Source organism: Musca domestica, unplaced genomic scaffold (assembly GCF_030504385.1).
Source record: "Musca domestica strain aabys unplaced genomic scaffold, Musca_domestica.polishedcontigs.V.1.1 58, whole genome shotgun sequence".
In the NCBI taxonomy this organism is placed as follows: Eukaryota; Metazoa; Arthropoda; class Insecta; order Diptera; family Muscidae; genus Musca; species Musca domestica.
The window spans coordinates 438,859-454,284 of record NW_026712360.1 but is presented as its reverse complement, the minus strand read 5'-3'; the positions used below and the strand labels follow the sequence as shown (position 1 = coordinate 454,284).

The window sequence follows — 15,426 nt, the reverse complement described above, 5'->3', positions numbered from 1 at the left end:
TTTAATTAAAAAGAACCGATATCAATTTTCTTTGGAACTATCTGAATATTTTCAAAAAAAAGACTCTAGGTCTTATAATTGATATCCCTCCTGGACCTCAAATAGAAAACCTCGTGCTTTTCTCCCAGACGACCTCATGGAAGACCTAGTCTAGTAGTCTTCTTCCAGAAGCTCTGCATGTCTTCTCCCCAAGACCTCCAATTTCATTGAAATTATAAACCAAAAAAGCATTTCCCGTTCATTTCATTGCCAAGTTGTTGTTGCTGTTGTTTTTTTTTTGTGAATAATTAATTTTTTTTTTTGCTGTTTAGAAATTGTGGGGAAATTGTACTGCATTATGATGAACGATGCTGGGTGATTCTATTCTATTTCAGCAACGGCGGCAGTAGTTGCACAGAAAAAAAAAAAAAAAACAAACAAACAACAACAATATAAACGACCGCACCTCAATTTACATGGCAGTGAGTAGTGGAGCAGTCAGGCAGCCCAACCGACCGACAACAACCAATCAATGGAAACAAATGACAGGGAAAATACCAAAAGAAACAAAAACAACAGAACATTTCAAAGCCCCAACAATGTATTTTCATTGTGTGTTCGTCGTTCGTGTTGTTTTCTTTGAAAGCGAAAAAAATGCAAAAAAAAACTGACTGCACAAATTCGCCAGCAGAGAAGCAAAAATAATTATTTGCTGTTTTTTTGCACATTTTCGCTAATGTTTTCACTTGTTTGGGGTGTTTTTTTTTCATTTTCCTCTGAAATACCTATTCACGGTTGAAAGAGTTGAGTGTTGAGGAGCACGAATAGTTGTCTCTCATACTCACAACGGTCTATGATGTAAATGAGAGCTGAGAGGCTCTCATGTTTGTTTTTTGGTTGGGGAGAGTCTCTTACACTATTTGGTGTTGTAATGGCCAGGGAGAGTGAGCAGAGAGCCGAAAAAAAAGAAAAACTAAAATGAATTCGTTTTGTAAACACAACCCCAACCATCCGACGACGACAACGACGACATTCATAAAATAAAACGAGTGCAGCACGAGATTGTGGATGGCCGTTGTCGTCGTTTTGTTGGCGTTTTTGCTTGGTTGGGGCTGGCTGCCATTGCTGCTGCTCAACTGCATGAATATGCAGTAAAAGCTAAACAACAACAACAACAACATGGCAAGTTGAATGACATAAAACATCAACTGACCTTCAACTTTAAGATTGAACTTAAGCATTGCATATTTACACTTAGCAAACGAATGAACGAACGACCGAGCGAGTGAGCGAACACACACACACACTCACTTAAATAACTACACGTACGTAGTATGTTGGGCGACGAAATGGGTGGTGGCGTTAAAGACGTCAGCGTGTGGAGAAATGCCAGCAATTGAATGGGGCTTTAGGGGAAAAGGGAGCTCCATCAATAAAGGGTTTAGAGGTGAAATGGGAGCCATGTGTTCGGGGAAAAAAAAACTTCATTTGTGTTGAAAGAATGAGAAAATAAGCTATAAAGTATTCACAACACAAATGGGAATTTATCAAAGATTTTCCATTCAAGATAAAAGGCAATTGTTGGTTGTAATGCCAAAGGTTATGATGGGTAACAAAGGGAACGTTAGGCATGTTCGCAAATAGTACATCGGTGGGTATTTGCTAAATGAATTAAAAGTTTCGCTCACAACTTCGTATTATATATTGGCCGTTGGCACTTCAAGGCCTCCGTGGCGCAATTGGCTAGCGCGTTCGGCTGTTAACCGAAAGGTTGGTGGTTCGAGCCCACCCGGGGGCGCATAACTCTTTTTGGATTAATTTTTTCTATTTGGAATTAAAAGATGGATATTTTATAATTTTTTTATTTTCAAACTCAAAACACGAAATATAAGCCAGACTTATATGAAAATATGTATTTAGATAACGATTAGAAAATATCGAATTAATTTTCCTTTCTACATTCTATACTCGGACTGTAAATTTTAAGGTCTTCAATTTGATATAAAAATATACATTTAAAGAAATTGTTAATAATTAATTCCAATAAATTAAAAAATATGTATTTTATTATAAAAAAAATATTATTTATATTTAAAAATAATAAATTAACTCGATCCTGCCAGGAGTCGAACCTGGAATCTTCTGATCCGTAGTCAGACGCGTTATCCATTGCGCCACAGGACCACTTGGCAACCGTGGTCGCAGAGCGTAACAGCAACTGTTGCTCATTCTCAAGTAAATTGATAAGCTTTCATGTGTCAGAACTTTGATTCGATTTTTTCGTTTCGTCGTTTTTTTAGACAATAAAAATAATAAAAAAAAATAATAATAATAAAAAATTAGTGACTGACACATAGATGAAACTGTTTAAAATTTCTGAGAACTATAATTCCAAAATGTTGGTGTGGACTGAGAAGATAAGTTATTGGAATAATTTGGGGAAAATTCACACTAAAAAATAGTAAAAACAAATTAGAAAATATCTATCGGTTTTGCCGACATATGTATTCCCCCACAGACTTGAGTTGCCCTTCCGAAGCAGTTGGGCAATATTGACAAATTCGGATCTGACCTAAGACTGATATAAATAGTAAAACGTGCCAGATTTGGACTATATTGTCTACTTCCTCTTCCTATATAAGGATATGTGAAAATTTTTGGAAAATGTGTAAGTATGCGCGAGGTAACAGATATAGCGGACCCAAGTATTCCATTTTCATACTTCATCTAATACAGATAAAAAATATTGGTATGTGCAAAATTTGAAGAAAATCGAACATTTACAGGGTAAGATGAAAAAACTGCAACAAAATCAAACACCATAATTTTTAATTTTCTTTAAATTTTATTGAATGAAAGCAAAAACTATCGGAAATAGCATCAAATTTTAGAGTAAGTTTAGATTTGTTCGAATTGATCACCTTTGGCACGAATTATGGCCTTCAAACGGCCAATGAAACCGTCACACGCTGCCTGAATGCTGGTCTGCTTTATTTTGTCCCTGTCCCGGTGAAGCGCTTACTTGAGGTGATCCACAATTTGGTATTTATTAGTGCCAACCTTGCTTTCCAAAATACTCCAGATACAATAGTCCAACGGATTGGTATCCGGAGATTTTGGTAGCCTTTATGCGCTGGAAATGAAACGAGGAACCTCATTTTGTAACCATTCTTGGGTGGCGAGTGCTGAGTGCGATGGTGCAGAGTTCTGTTGGAATGTCCGAGGTCTGCGAACAAAATGTTTGCGTGTCCAATGCTTTAAAACACCCTTCAGAATATTTTTCGCGATAATATTCGGCATTTATTCTGATGCGACGGCGATTAATATGAGCGGAGAGCGATCATCGGCTTCTATGGCGGCCCACACCATGGGCGGCCGGCGCTTGAGTTCTGGTGGCCAACCAAAGGTGCACAATTTTAGCTGACCTCTTTGCCAAGTAAAACGAGCGGATCATTTTGTTTGTTTACAAACTGCTGGACAATGAATTTTTTCTCATCGGAGACGGAGAAAACCAAATTCTACAGTTCACCACTTTCGGCCAAGCGAAGCAACTCATAAGCTCTTCTCAGTCTATTTTCTTTCTGTTGCGCTGTAAGTTCTTGCAATTTTTGGAATTTCAATGGCTCGAACCGACCTGAGCTCATTTTTCAATATTTGCCGAATGGAATATTGCGATATGTTCGTTTCACTAGCCATTTTTCGGCAACTGCAACGCGGGTTACGATCAAGTCACTTCTTTACTATTCGAATTATTTCTGCTGATGTCGCTGGTTTCTTCCGTCCACTTCCTTGACATCGGCAAGCGATGGTACGAGGCACAAGGGATTTGTGCACATTTAAATGCTGGAGTGCTCTAACGATAGCCACTTGTGGTTCGCCAGCCAAATATAAAGAACTCTCACTATCACGCTTGAATTCCATCACGAATAACTTTTTTTCTGGAGAATCCTCACCGAAATGCTTTTTTACGCTTGCAAAAAATATAATGAGCTGTCACTGGTATAATTTTAACAGCTGTCGGACGAATGGCTTAGAAATGACAGCTGTCTGAAGTTGGCTGCAGTTTTTTCATCTCACCCTGTATATATGACGACGGACTCCATGAAAACACACAAAATGTAAGGAAATTCAATTAAAAATAGAATTTTTATTTTTATGCCCTTCACCTTACTTGGAGAATATATATGCAAAATTTTGAGACGATTTGTCTGTCTGTCCGTCTGCTGTAATCACTCTATCTTTCCAACGAATTGAGATAGAAGGCTAAAATTTTGCACACATGTGTATTTTGCCCGTTCGTAAATAGGTCATGTCCGTCCACCTTTTCGTATAGCCCTCCTCTCGATATTCAGTATTTTCGTAGTTGAAGATCTTAATGGGTACTACAGACTATGACAAAAAATTAATTATGCAGCTGCACGACGTCGCATATATAAAGGCCATTATGTAAACGGTATGTTTCGGAATTATTTGAAAATTGTCAAGTTCCTCCCAAATGATTTAGGATATTAAAAGTTCGGCCGGGCCGAATTTAGCAGATTTTTTACTTGTTTTTTGTTCCTATATCCATACTACCATTTTTGTGATATCCCATATACATTTCTGTAACTTAAACAATTTAGGTGATTGAGGAAATATTAAAAAATCAAATTATAAAAAAATAATAAAAATTAAAAAATTCTTCTCGATCCTGCCAGGAGTCGAACCTGGAATCTTCTGATCCGTAGTCAGACGCGTTATCCATTGCGCCACAGGACCACCTGTTGGCTACGGACGCAATGTAGCACACATGATGTCTGATAATTAACAACTACACAGTTCAGTTATGCCATTTTTGATGTCTTTTTAAGAATATTTTTTATTTTACCCTAGTCCATAAAATTGTTGTTGTAGTTTTTGTGATATACAGACTCTTTTTTAGTCATCTATTGAAAATAACCCCCTTGTAGGTCTACAAAACTATCTCAATGACTTCGTGGACGTCTCTCGACTCTCTTCCAGTCGCCTAAAATATTGCTCAGAATTGGCTATAAAGACTTTATTTTATTAAATCATCTCCCTTAACCATTTTTTCTTTCTTTCACTCCCTTTTAGAATTTCATTAATTAAATATTAAAAAAAAAGAAATATATTTTCCTTGTCGCTAAGATTATATTATTGTTAAATTTCCTATAAAAATTTATTTTATTCTTATAAAAAAATAAAAATAAAAAAATTTCACTCGATCCTGCCAGGAGTCGAACCTGGAATCTTCTGATCCGTAGTCAGACGCGTTATCCATTGCGCCACAGGACCACATGTTTGTCACACATGCTCACAGTGGGTTCATTGATGTCGTGAGAAACCATCAACAAGAACTTGTGGTTGATGATAACCGGTTTTGAAGGGGCCGAGGGGGAGGGGGGACGACCATAAATATTATTTAATAATGAATGGGCATATGTTCAAATATATAAATAAGTGTGTGTATAAAAATATACCTACATAGCTATAAATTTATGTTTGAATGAAATGAACGATTTTTGTTTTGGAAAGCAAATACAAGTGGTTTTTGGTTCCAATTTGGGAAATAATTTTACGTTTTGAAACTTGGAATGAAACAAATTGTTGCGCCTTTACAGATTTGCGGACGAATGGAATTTTTCCAATAACAATAAATAATTTCACAATTTTTTATAAAAGAAAAAAAAAAACCTTGTGAAAAAATATATTGAGTTTTTGCATTTGATTATCAACTGAGAAAAATGTTAGTGCCACAAAATTGCAGCAAAAAAAAAAAAGCAAAACTGCTTAATATTCAAAACATTCCAAAGAACAAAGGAATTCAGTTCAGTTCGGTTACAGAGCCAAAGTGAGAAAAACACAGCGAGTGTTTACTGTTGTTGTAGTTGTTGCTGCTGCTGTTGTTGTAAATCAAAAAGTCAATAAACTCTAAGCGGAAATAATTAATTAATTAGCCATTGAAAGCAACAACAACAGCATCGACAAAATCATATGGCGTTTGTGTGTGCATATTTAACGGTCAGCGTTTTAATTAGCAACTGCCCGAGTGAATGATGGGAAAACAACAACAACAAAGGCAGTGCTGAATAAAATAGTTTTAGAATAATTGAAATCAATATTATTTCATTATAAAACCAAAAGCTTGTGAAGACAAATGTAAATCAGTAGCAAATTACGACTTAGTTTTCATGACTTGAAATAGTCGTTGGAGGAGAGGACTGAAGAGGAACTCTTTCGGGGAAGAGGAGAGAGAGAGAGACTCTATGCGGAACAAGAGACAGACTCAAGAGACGACAAGAAATCAGTCACAATCGAGGACAAAATTGCCATATATTTATAGCCTCCACCATAGTATGGAGGGTTAGCAATGTCTGTCCGTCTATCCGTCTGTCCGTCTATGGAAATCACTCCAGCTTCCGAACGAAATGAAGTAAGTTGATAAAAATGTACTCAAATGTGTATTATATCTACAGGACTTTTGGTATTAAAAATGGGCCATATATGAGTACTATACGAAGACGTGAACCTAGTCTTCGTATAGCCTCCATATAACGGTACCCCCGATATTCGGTATTTTAATGATTTTAGCGACATTATTTACCGGAATTGTTTCAAATTTCTCATTTGAAGTTCGTAATGGATACTACAGCTTATGACAAAAACTTTTCTGTGCAGGTCCACGTCTTCTTATAGCCCCCATATAACGGAACCTCCCGATATTCGGTATTTTGATAATTTTTGCTACATTATTCACCGATTTTTTTTTTTCAAATTTCACATTTAAATATTTTAATAACTTATAAGATTTCAGATTTTAACAGATTTTTTAAGGGTTTTTTTATTTATTTATTTTTTTTTTTTGAAAATTTCCAAATTCGTTCCAAATGGTGGAGGGTATTCAAAGATTGGCCCGCACGAACTTACAGCTTTTTTACTTGTTAGTTAACAGAATTTATAGATAACATGTTGGGGTGAAGCTATAGCTGACGTGAAGGATTCAGAGGAGGGTCTATTTAGACCTGAGGCCACCAAAATGAGACCAGGCGAAAATTCACCAAAATGAGGAAGTGCTTCGAGTCTACAGTGGATTTTTAAAGGCCGACAGAGGAAGTCTTGTAGGGCGGTCCTTTGGTCGGAAAATAGATAATGGGCGTTTTTTTAAGTCTTCAGGAAGCTAGTCCTTAAATAGACTGGGAACAAGTATTTTAGACCAACGAAAATGTTTTCTGTAGAGAAGATCCTAAACGACTCTTGAGGTAAGACCAGGGGATGGTCACCATTGGCCATCAGTAGATAAAACTTTAAGACGACCTGATTTAGAGTCTTTGGACCATGACCTCACAGTTTTTTTTTTTTTTAAATAATCCTTGGAACTAATGAACTATGTCTTCCAATGGACTATGTCATTTCAAGTGTTTACTCGGGCTCCTACAGTTACCTAATTGAGCTGTTGAACGAACTCAATCAAAAATGGTTCTCTTAAAAAAAACGAAGAATTAATCGTTTTTTTCAGACAGAAAATTGTCAGAAAGTTATCCAGGTCTTCGTATAGGCCCCATATATCAGTACCTCCCTATATTCGTTATTTTGATGATTTTTTTTACAATATTCACCGAAATTGTTTGAAATTTCGTACTTGAAGTTCCTCATAGGTACAGAAAATTGTCTCTGCAGGTCCTTTTGTAAAAAATCTTTAGACAAAGAAACTTACAATTTTTACAAAGTTCCTAAACGGATTGACAGCCCAAGAAATGGATAGCCTTCAAACCGATTTTTAAAGGATCTAAAGGATATAATAATAGGGGGACATTTTTTAAGGATTGCCATTGATCTTTGAAGGAATATTCAGGTCATTATTCTTGCAGTGTTCATGGCGATTTTTGAGAAGATACCTAAACCTAGGGACGTGCAGTTTTTTAGCAGATTTCTTAAAGGATACCTCGACTAAAGGACCTGGATTTTTAGGACGATTTTTAACAGGATCTTCAGGCCAAGAATCCTACACATTTTACCAAGTTTTTGATTTTTGAAAATATCTTCAGGCTATCATTTTCTAAGTAGAAGTATCTTAATGTTCCGCCAGCTATCTTGATAGGATATTCAGGTCATTATTCGTGCAGTGAACAATTTTGAGAGGATATCTGGACCAAGGGACGTGAAGTTATTTAGCAACATTTTTTAAAGGACACAATGACTAAAGGGCCTGAATTTTTAAGACAATTTTTGAAAGGATCTTTAGGCCAAGAATCCTACAAGTTCCTATAAGGATTGACAGCCCAGGAAATGGGTAGCATAAACCGATTTTTGAAAAGATCTTCAGGCTATTATTTCTACGCCTTCATATAGCCACGAACTAGTTCAACCGCTCTTTTCAGTGAATACTTCAATTGAAATATCTCTTTCAAGACTTACAAAACACTATCTGAAGAGCCTCAAAAGAATTAATTACGGAAATAAATACATTATTTTTCAAAGACCAAAAAACAGATCAGATGGTAGACCAAAGAAAACCAAATGGTAGCTTTGAAGGCGAGAAGAAGGAGTTTGTGAGGAGATCATGCAGGAGCTGGGGAAAAAATTGCGACTTCCCAAGGGAAATTTAAAAGATCACTAAAGAACATAGCTCCAACATTCTCGCTCGAATTCAAGAAAAGTGTGAGAATCTCTCGAATTCGAGCGTAAGTACTTTTGCGAGCATACTCTATATTTCTGTGTCACTCGAATAAGAGCAATTAGAATTTGAGCGTTTTTGAGTGATAGTGAAATCCGCTCTGAATCGAACAGATTATTTTTCAAGTGCCAAGTACTCCTTTGGTTTTTGCCACTTTCTCTCTTCTTCGGGAATTTAGACTGCAATTTTTTTACATATGGAGTATCTCGTGAGAGCTTCCACATAACACAAAAGCGAGGAATGTTACGGTAGCTATTGAAGGAAATTAATAACATATTTGCAAAAAGCTCGCTCGAATTCAAGTAAAGTGTGAGAGTCACTCAAATTCGAGCGCAAGTACTATTGCGAGCATACCCTTTTTTCTATCACTCGAATAAAATCGGGTAGGTGGTTTGGCTCGCTTTCGTGTGATATTAAAATCCGCTCAAAATCGAACCAATTATATTCGTGCCGAGTGCTCTTATAGTCCTTGCGACTCTATTTCGGGCATTTTGACTCTCACTCTTATTTTTAAAAAAGGGTTAACTCGCGAGAGATCCCACATAACACAAAAGAGTAAAGAGTTAACTTCGTGTAAATTTCCTACTCTTCGACACTCCGGCTGGCGAGTAAAAAAAGGAGTCTGACTCCGCTAAAAATGAGTTAAGATGATTTTTCATAGGTGATAAGATAAGAGTCTCCGATGATATGAAGAAAACCCTTTTAGGAGATCTGAAGACAGAGGACACCTGAAGAAGACTGAAAAGAAGCCTATCGAAAAGTAATTGAAGCCGTTTAAAACCTTAAAATATAATCTTAAGAACATCTCCATAGTCGAGCGAGGTCTTATTTAAGTAGACGAACTGTTTACAGACGATAAAGAAGCCTTAGTAGACGACAGAAGAAAATATTGAGACGAGAGATCTTAATCTAACACCGACAGCCAGTATTTCTTCGACGAAAAAATGGGTCTTTATAGAGCCAAGAAGGGAATTAATGGGAGAGGCAAGGTGGGAGCCATTCTAGGCAACTTAAGGAGTATGAATTTATGAAGAAATTTGTTTGACGACCTGAGGGAATTCAGCATTGAGACCAGAAGGAAGTTGTAGAGGAACAGAACTATGTCTTAATAGGCGACCATAGGCCTAAAATGCGAACAGAAGCGAGTTTTACTGTGTCCAGAAAGAGATCCAGAAATGTGTGTTTTAAGGCGATCGGAAGTATATACAAGACGATCGGATAATAGAGATTTTTGTAGCGAAAATAAAAGCCTTTATAAATTCCGGGATGGGAATCGTAATAGACTGTGGGACTGTCTAAATAGATGACCAGGAGGGATCCTTTTTAGGAGACAAGGAGGGGATCTTGGTAGATGATAAGAAACGAGCCATGATACCAGAGATCGAACATAGCCTTTAGACTCCTCAAGACTCAAAGCTTAATAGGCAATCAGAAGGAATTTTTTGGCTTAAAATCTTTATGGAGCATTAGGTGAAAATAGAAGCCTACCTGGCATGGATAATACGAGCCAACAGTCAAAAATTTATTTCGTACCCTGAAGCTGAAAAATACAATCTTCACTTTCAAGTCAGGGACTTTACGAATTAATTTATTAAAATTCCAGTTTTATAATTTTCCAAACTTTTGATCATTTTTTTTTTTAAAAATTATTCTACTATTGAAAAAAATCGACAACAAAAACAAGTTTCCCACAACGACCCTCATAAATTTCCGCTGGGAAATAAGATGAGATATGGTTCCTTTGTCTCTCGAAAAGCAACAAAACTGAAAACCAAAAAAAAAAAAAACAACCACAAAAAAGTTCTATGCGAAATAAAACGAAGAGGGCTCAGCATTATAGGGGCCACAAATTACAACGACGTAGCGGCAGCAGGGGAGAACAGCAGCAGCAACAACAACAACATGAATGGCAAACGCAGCAAACGAAAATGAGACGAGTAGAAGAGAAGAGAACCGAATTGAGGAACCATGAGAAGAAAAAACAAACAACAACAGCAGACAACAATTTTGCCAACATTAGCCGAATCGAACCGCACCGAAACCTAACCTAACCCAATCCAGACGTTGTTGTGTGGAACTTTGGCATATTTTGCGAAAAGGAGGGCGGGCAGGAATACGGAGACAGACAGACAGACGCATACTTATGTCTTTGTCGCCAGTCTCCTTTATTCGTTATCGTTATCATGGCCGTTGCAGAGACCAACTGACTGACTGACTGAATGTCTGTCGTTCTGTCTGTCCCTCTGTCAATCTGTCTGTCTCATGTTTATTTTTGTTGTAAAAATTTACAACTGAGGATATGTCTGCCATGCAAAAAATAACAACAACAAAAATAACCAGAAAAGGGAAATAAGGGAAGAAGTACCCAAGTTGCCGTATTCGTTGTGTGCGCGTGTGTGTGTGTGTGCGTGTAATCGTCAATGTCTGCGCAGCATATTTTGTGCCCCCTAAATTGAAAAGTGAGTATGTCGACGTCTTTGCCTTCGTCATCGTCGTCGTTGATTCGTGATATTTACTTCAATTGCTGCTGCTGCTGCTTCTGCTGCCTTGCCTGTCTGCTGTGGGAAAAAGGAGCCGGGGAGTTAAGCTTCAGCTAGAATTTCTTGTCATGCCCAAAAAACCAACCATGGCCTACCCCAAACCATTTTCTGTTATTCTTGGGGGGTCGCGAGTCGAGACTTTTGTCTTTATTTTCCCCTTGCCCGCCGCATTTGCTTTTTAATTTTAAAGTGAATGAGGGATTTCTTAATTTGTTACATGTGTTTGAATGTATCTATGAAGTGTAGAGTGGTAATAAAAATGGGAGGATGTATATAAGAATGTTCAGAATTTCACATACCTATTGGAGGAAAGTGACAATTACTTCTACGTTTCGAAGAGATTTAAAATTTAAAACTTCCTTGGGAAAAAGTCGTGCCGTAAAATAAATAACATGAGACCGCTTTCGAATATGATTTACAGGCAACCAAACGAAGCTTCTAAAAATGACAAGAATACAGATTTTAAGGCGAACTCTAATGATTTTCTGAGGGAGAAGGATTCGACCATGAACCTTTTAGATGACCAGATGTTAGGTTAGGTTAGGTTGAAAAGAGAGGGAAAAAATGTCAAATGTCCTGCTGAACATACACTTAAGTCAATATAGGCCAAAAAACAAAAGCTTGTTGTGGGGGGCAAATGTAAATCAGTAGCAAATTTCGACTTAGTTTTTATGACTAGGGATATCAACTGGAGAAGAGGGCTGAGGGAGAACAGGAGAGAGAGACTCAAGGGAATGCAAGAAATTAGTGGAAGACCAAAGTGAATTATTTTTTTACCCTCTACCATAGTATGGAGGGTATATTAAGTCTGTCATTCCGTTTGTAACACCTCGAAATCTACATTTTAGACCCCACAAAGTATATATATTCTTGATCAGCATAAAATTCTTTGTCGATTTAGCAATGCCCCTTCGTCTATCCCTCTGTCCGTCTGTGGAAATGGCTCTAGCTTCTAACCGAAATGAAGTAAGTTGATAAAAATTTACTCAAATGTGTATTATGTCTGCAGGACTTTTGGTATTTAAAATGGGCCATGTAGGTCCACGTCTTCGTATAGCCCCCATATAACGGTACCTCCCGATATGCGGTATTTTGATGATTTTAGTGACATTATTTACCGGAATTGGTTCAAATTTCACATTTGAAGTTCGTAATGAATACTACAGCCTATGACAGAAAATTGTCTGAGCAGGTCCACGTCTTCGTATAGCCCCCATATAATAGTACCCCCGATATTCGGTATTTTGATGATTTTAGCGACATTATTTACCGGAATTCTTTCAAATTTTGTATTTGAAGTTCCTAATGGATACTACAGCCTATGCCAGGAAATTATCTGTGCAGGTCCACGTTTTATAACCCCCATGGTACCTCCCTATATTCGGTATTTTAATGATTTTAGCTACATTTTAAATAGATTTTTTCAAGTTTCGCACTTGAATATTGTAATAGCATATGACAAAAGCTGCCTATGCAGGTCCACATCGTCGTATAGATCCTAATATACGGCTACATTCGATAACAGAATTTTTTACGGATTTTAGGGGTATTCAAGGAGGGTATTCAAAGTTCCTCCCGGCCGAACCTATAGCTTTTTACTTGTTAGTTAAAGGAAGGGAGAATTCATACATAACCTGTAGGGTAAATCTACAGCGGGCACAAAGGAATCAGAAGAGGGTCTATTTAGACAAGATGTCACTAAAATGAGACCAGACGAAAATGTGTGTGTTTAAATGGCCGACAGAGGAAGTCTTGTAGGGGGGTCTTTGGTCGAAGATGGAATAATAAGCGTTTCCAAAAGGCGTCAGGAAGCTAGTCTTCAAATACAAGAGAAAAAGTCTTTTAGGCCAAAAGAAATGCTTGTTATAGAGACGATCTTAAGCTGCTCTTGAGGTAAGACTAGGGGAGAGTCACCATAGACGATCAGAAGGAAGATCTTTGAGACAACCAAATTTAGAGTCTTTGGAGGATGGGATGTTTAGGGTTTATTATTTTACTTTTACGGTTTTTTTTTTATTTACCATGACCTGGATTAAGGTCTGGTATGGAGTCGTCCCCTAAGAATTGGACTCAGATATTTGCAAACGCTGGGTATTGACAGAGAAAAGAATCCACATTTCATCAACTTCTCCGCATGTCCTACATATGCTTTTATCTGCACATCATATCTTGTACAAATGAGCTTGCATGGCTTAGGTCACCCTTAGGGAAGATTGTTACCCCTCTAATCTCTTTATTACCTAGGACTAAAAGGTCCTTCGTTTTTAGCTCATTGGGGTCGGACCCTTTGGATTTTTGAGGGTTTCCCTTCAGAAGAAAATCTTTTTCAGTTTACCGAAAATAAGGGGTTGTCTACAGGGTGAGATAAAGAAACTACAATAAATCCAATGCCATGGTTTTTACATTTTTTTTTTTTTGAATAAAAGCAAAAAATATCGGAAATAGCATCAAATTTTAGAATAAGTTTAGATTTGTTGGAATTGGTCATATTTGGCACGAGTTATGGCCTTCAAACGGCCAATGAAACCGTCAAACACTGCCCACACACTGCACTGTTGCTCTGCGGTATTTTGGCCCATTCCCGGCAAAGCGTTTGCTTGAGGTGATCGACACTTGGATAATTTTTAGGGCCAACCTTGCTTTCCAAAATACTCCAGACACAATAGTCCAACGGATTGGTATCCGGAGATTTTGGGGGCCATTGCGCGCTGGAAATGAAGCGAGGAACATCATTTTATAACTATTCTTGGGTGGCGTGTGCTGAGTGCCATGGTGCTGAGTCCTGTTGGAATGTCCAAGATATGCGGCCAAAATGCTTTGCGTGCCCAAGGTTTTAATACACCCTCCAGAATATTTTCGCAGTAATGTTCGGAATTTATTCTGATGCCACAGTCGATTTATACGAGTGGAGAGCGACCATCGGCTAGTATGGCGGCCCACACCATCACCATGGGCGGCCCTTGAGTTGTGCTGGCCAACCGAAGGTGCACATTTTCAGCTGACCTCTTTGGCAAGTAGACACGAGCGGATCATTTTGATTGTTTACAAACTGTTGGACAACGAATTTTTTCTCATTGGAGAAATCTGAAAAAACCAAATTCGGTAGGTCACCACTTTCGGCCAAGCGAAGCAATTCTTTAGCTCTTTTGAGTCTATTTTCTTTCTGTTGCGGTGTAAATTCTTGCTCTTTTTGGAATTTCAATGGCTTTACGTCGGGCTCATTTTTTCAGTATTTGCCGAATGGAATATAGCGAGATTTTCAACTCACGAGCCATTTTGCGGCCACTGCGACGCGAATTTCGATCAAGTCGCTTCTTTACTTTTCGAACCACTTCAGCTGATTTTGCTGTTTTCTTCCGCCACTTCCTTAACGTCGGGCTACCAGTATCACGTAATCGGTAACGAGCGATGGTACGGAACACAAAAGACTTTTCACATTTAAATGCTGCAGTGATCTTACGATAGCAGCGGTGCTCAAAAAGAAATATCTCTTTTCAGTCAAATTTCTCTTTGCTTATTTAAATCAAGAATAAAACAGTGTTAAGTCATTATTTATACAAATATTTTTTATCCATTTGCTTTATAAATTATTTTGGCAAACATTCGTGTTTAAAAACAATTAAATAGAACCGTAAAATATAAAGAAAAACAGAATTTTAATTTTCTCTTAAATTATATCTTTTTTCTCTTCATGTTCTAGAATACGGTTTTGAGCACCGCTGCGATAGCCACTTGTGGTTTTCCAGTCAAATATAAAGAAATCTTACTATCACGCTGAAATTCCGTCACGAATAACTTTTTTCTGGAAAATTCTTACCAAAAAGCTATTGTACGCTTGTAAACAATATAATGAACTGTCACTGGAATATTTTAAACAGCTGTCGGAGGAGTGGCTTAGAAATGACAGCAATCTGTTGTTGGCTGCAGTTTTTTCATCTCAACCTGTATATATATACTTTGTTGGGTCTGAAGTGAGTATTTCGAGGAATTACAAACAGAATGACAAAGTCAATATACCCTCTACCTCTACCTCCACCTCCTATACCCTCCTTCCTATGCGCTGGTGGAGGGTATAAAAATCACAATAAATCTATGTTTATTTTTCTCCATCTTCATCTTTTTTCCGACAATTACTTGGTTTAATCAAAGATTAACATTTCCTTACAACTACTTCAATAACAATTGTAACATCCTATATTGCAGACAGATATCGCAGCAGCAGAGCCGCTGACG

At 37.5% G+C, this 15,426-nt stretch overlaps 1 protein-coding gene and 4 non-coding genes across 5 annotated transcripts in view; 1 reads left to right on the top strand and 4 right to left on the bottom strand.

Annotated features, from left to right (window-relative positions):
- LOC101897111 (ecdysone receptor) overlaps positions 1 to 15,426 on the bottom strand; it is a 188,050-nt gene that overhangs the window by 154,900 nt on the left and 17,724 nt on the right. The gene's annotated exons all lie outside the window — the stretch shown is intronic.
- TRNAN-GUU (transfer RNA asparagine (anticodon GUU)) lies at positions 1,704 to 1,777 on the top strand. The gene has a single exon. It is a non-coding gene; the product is annotated as a tRNA-Asn (tRNA).
- TRNAR-ACG (transfer RNA arginine (anticodon ACG)) lies at positions 2,091 to 2,163 on the bottom strand. The gene has a single exon. It is a non-coding gene; the product is annotated as a tRNA-Arg (tRNA).
- TRNAR-ACG (transfer RNA arginine (anticodon ACG)) lies at positions 4,665 to 4,737 on the bottom strand. Its single transcript has one exon. It is a non-coding gene; the product is annotated as a tRNA-Arg (tRNA).
- TRNAR-ACG (transfer RNA arginine (anticodon ACG)) lies at positions 5,202 to 5,274 on the bottom strand. Its single transcript has one exon. It is a non-coding gene; the product is annotated as a tRNA-Arg (tRNA).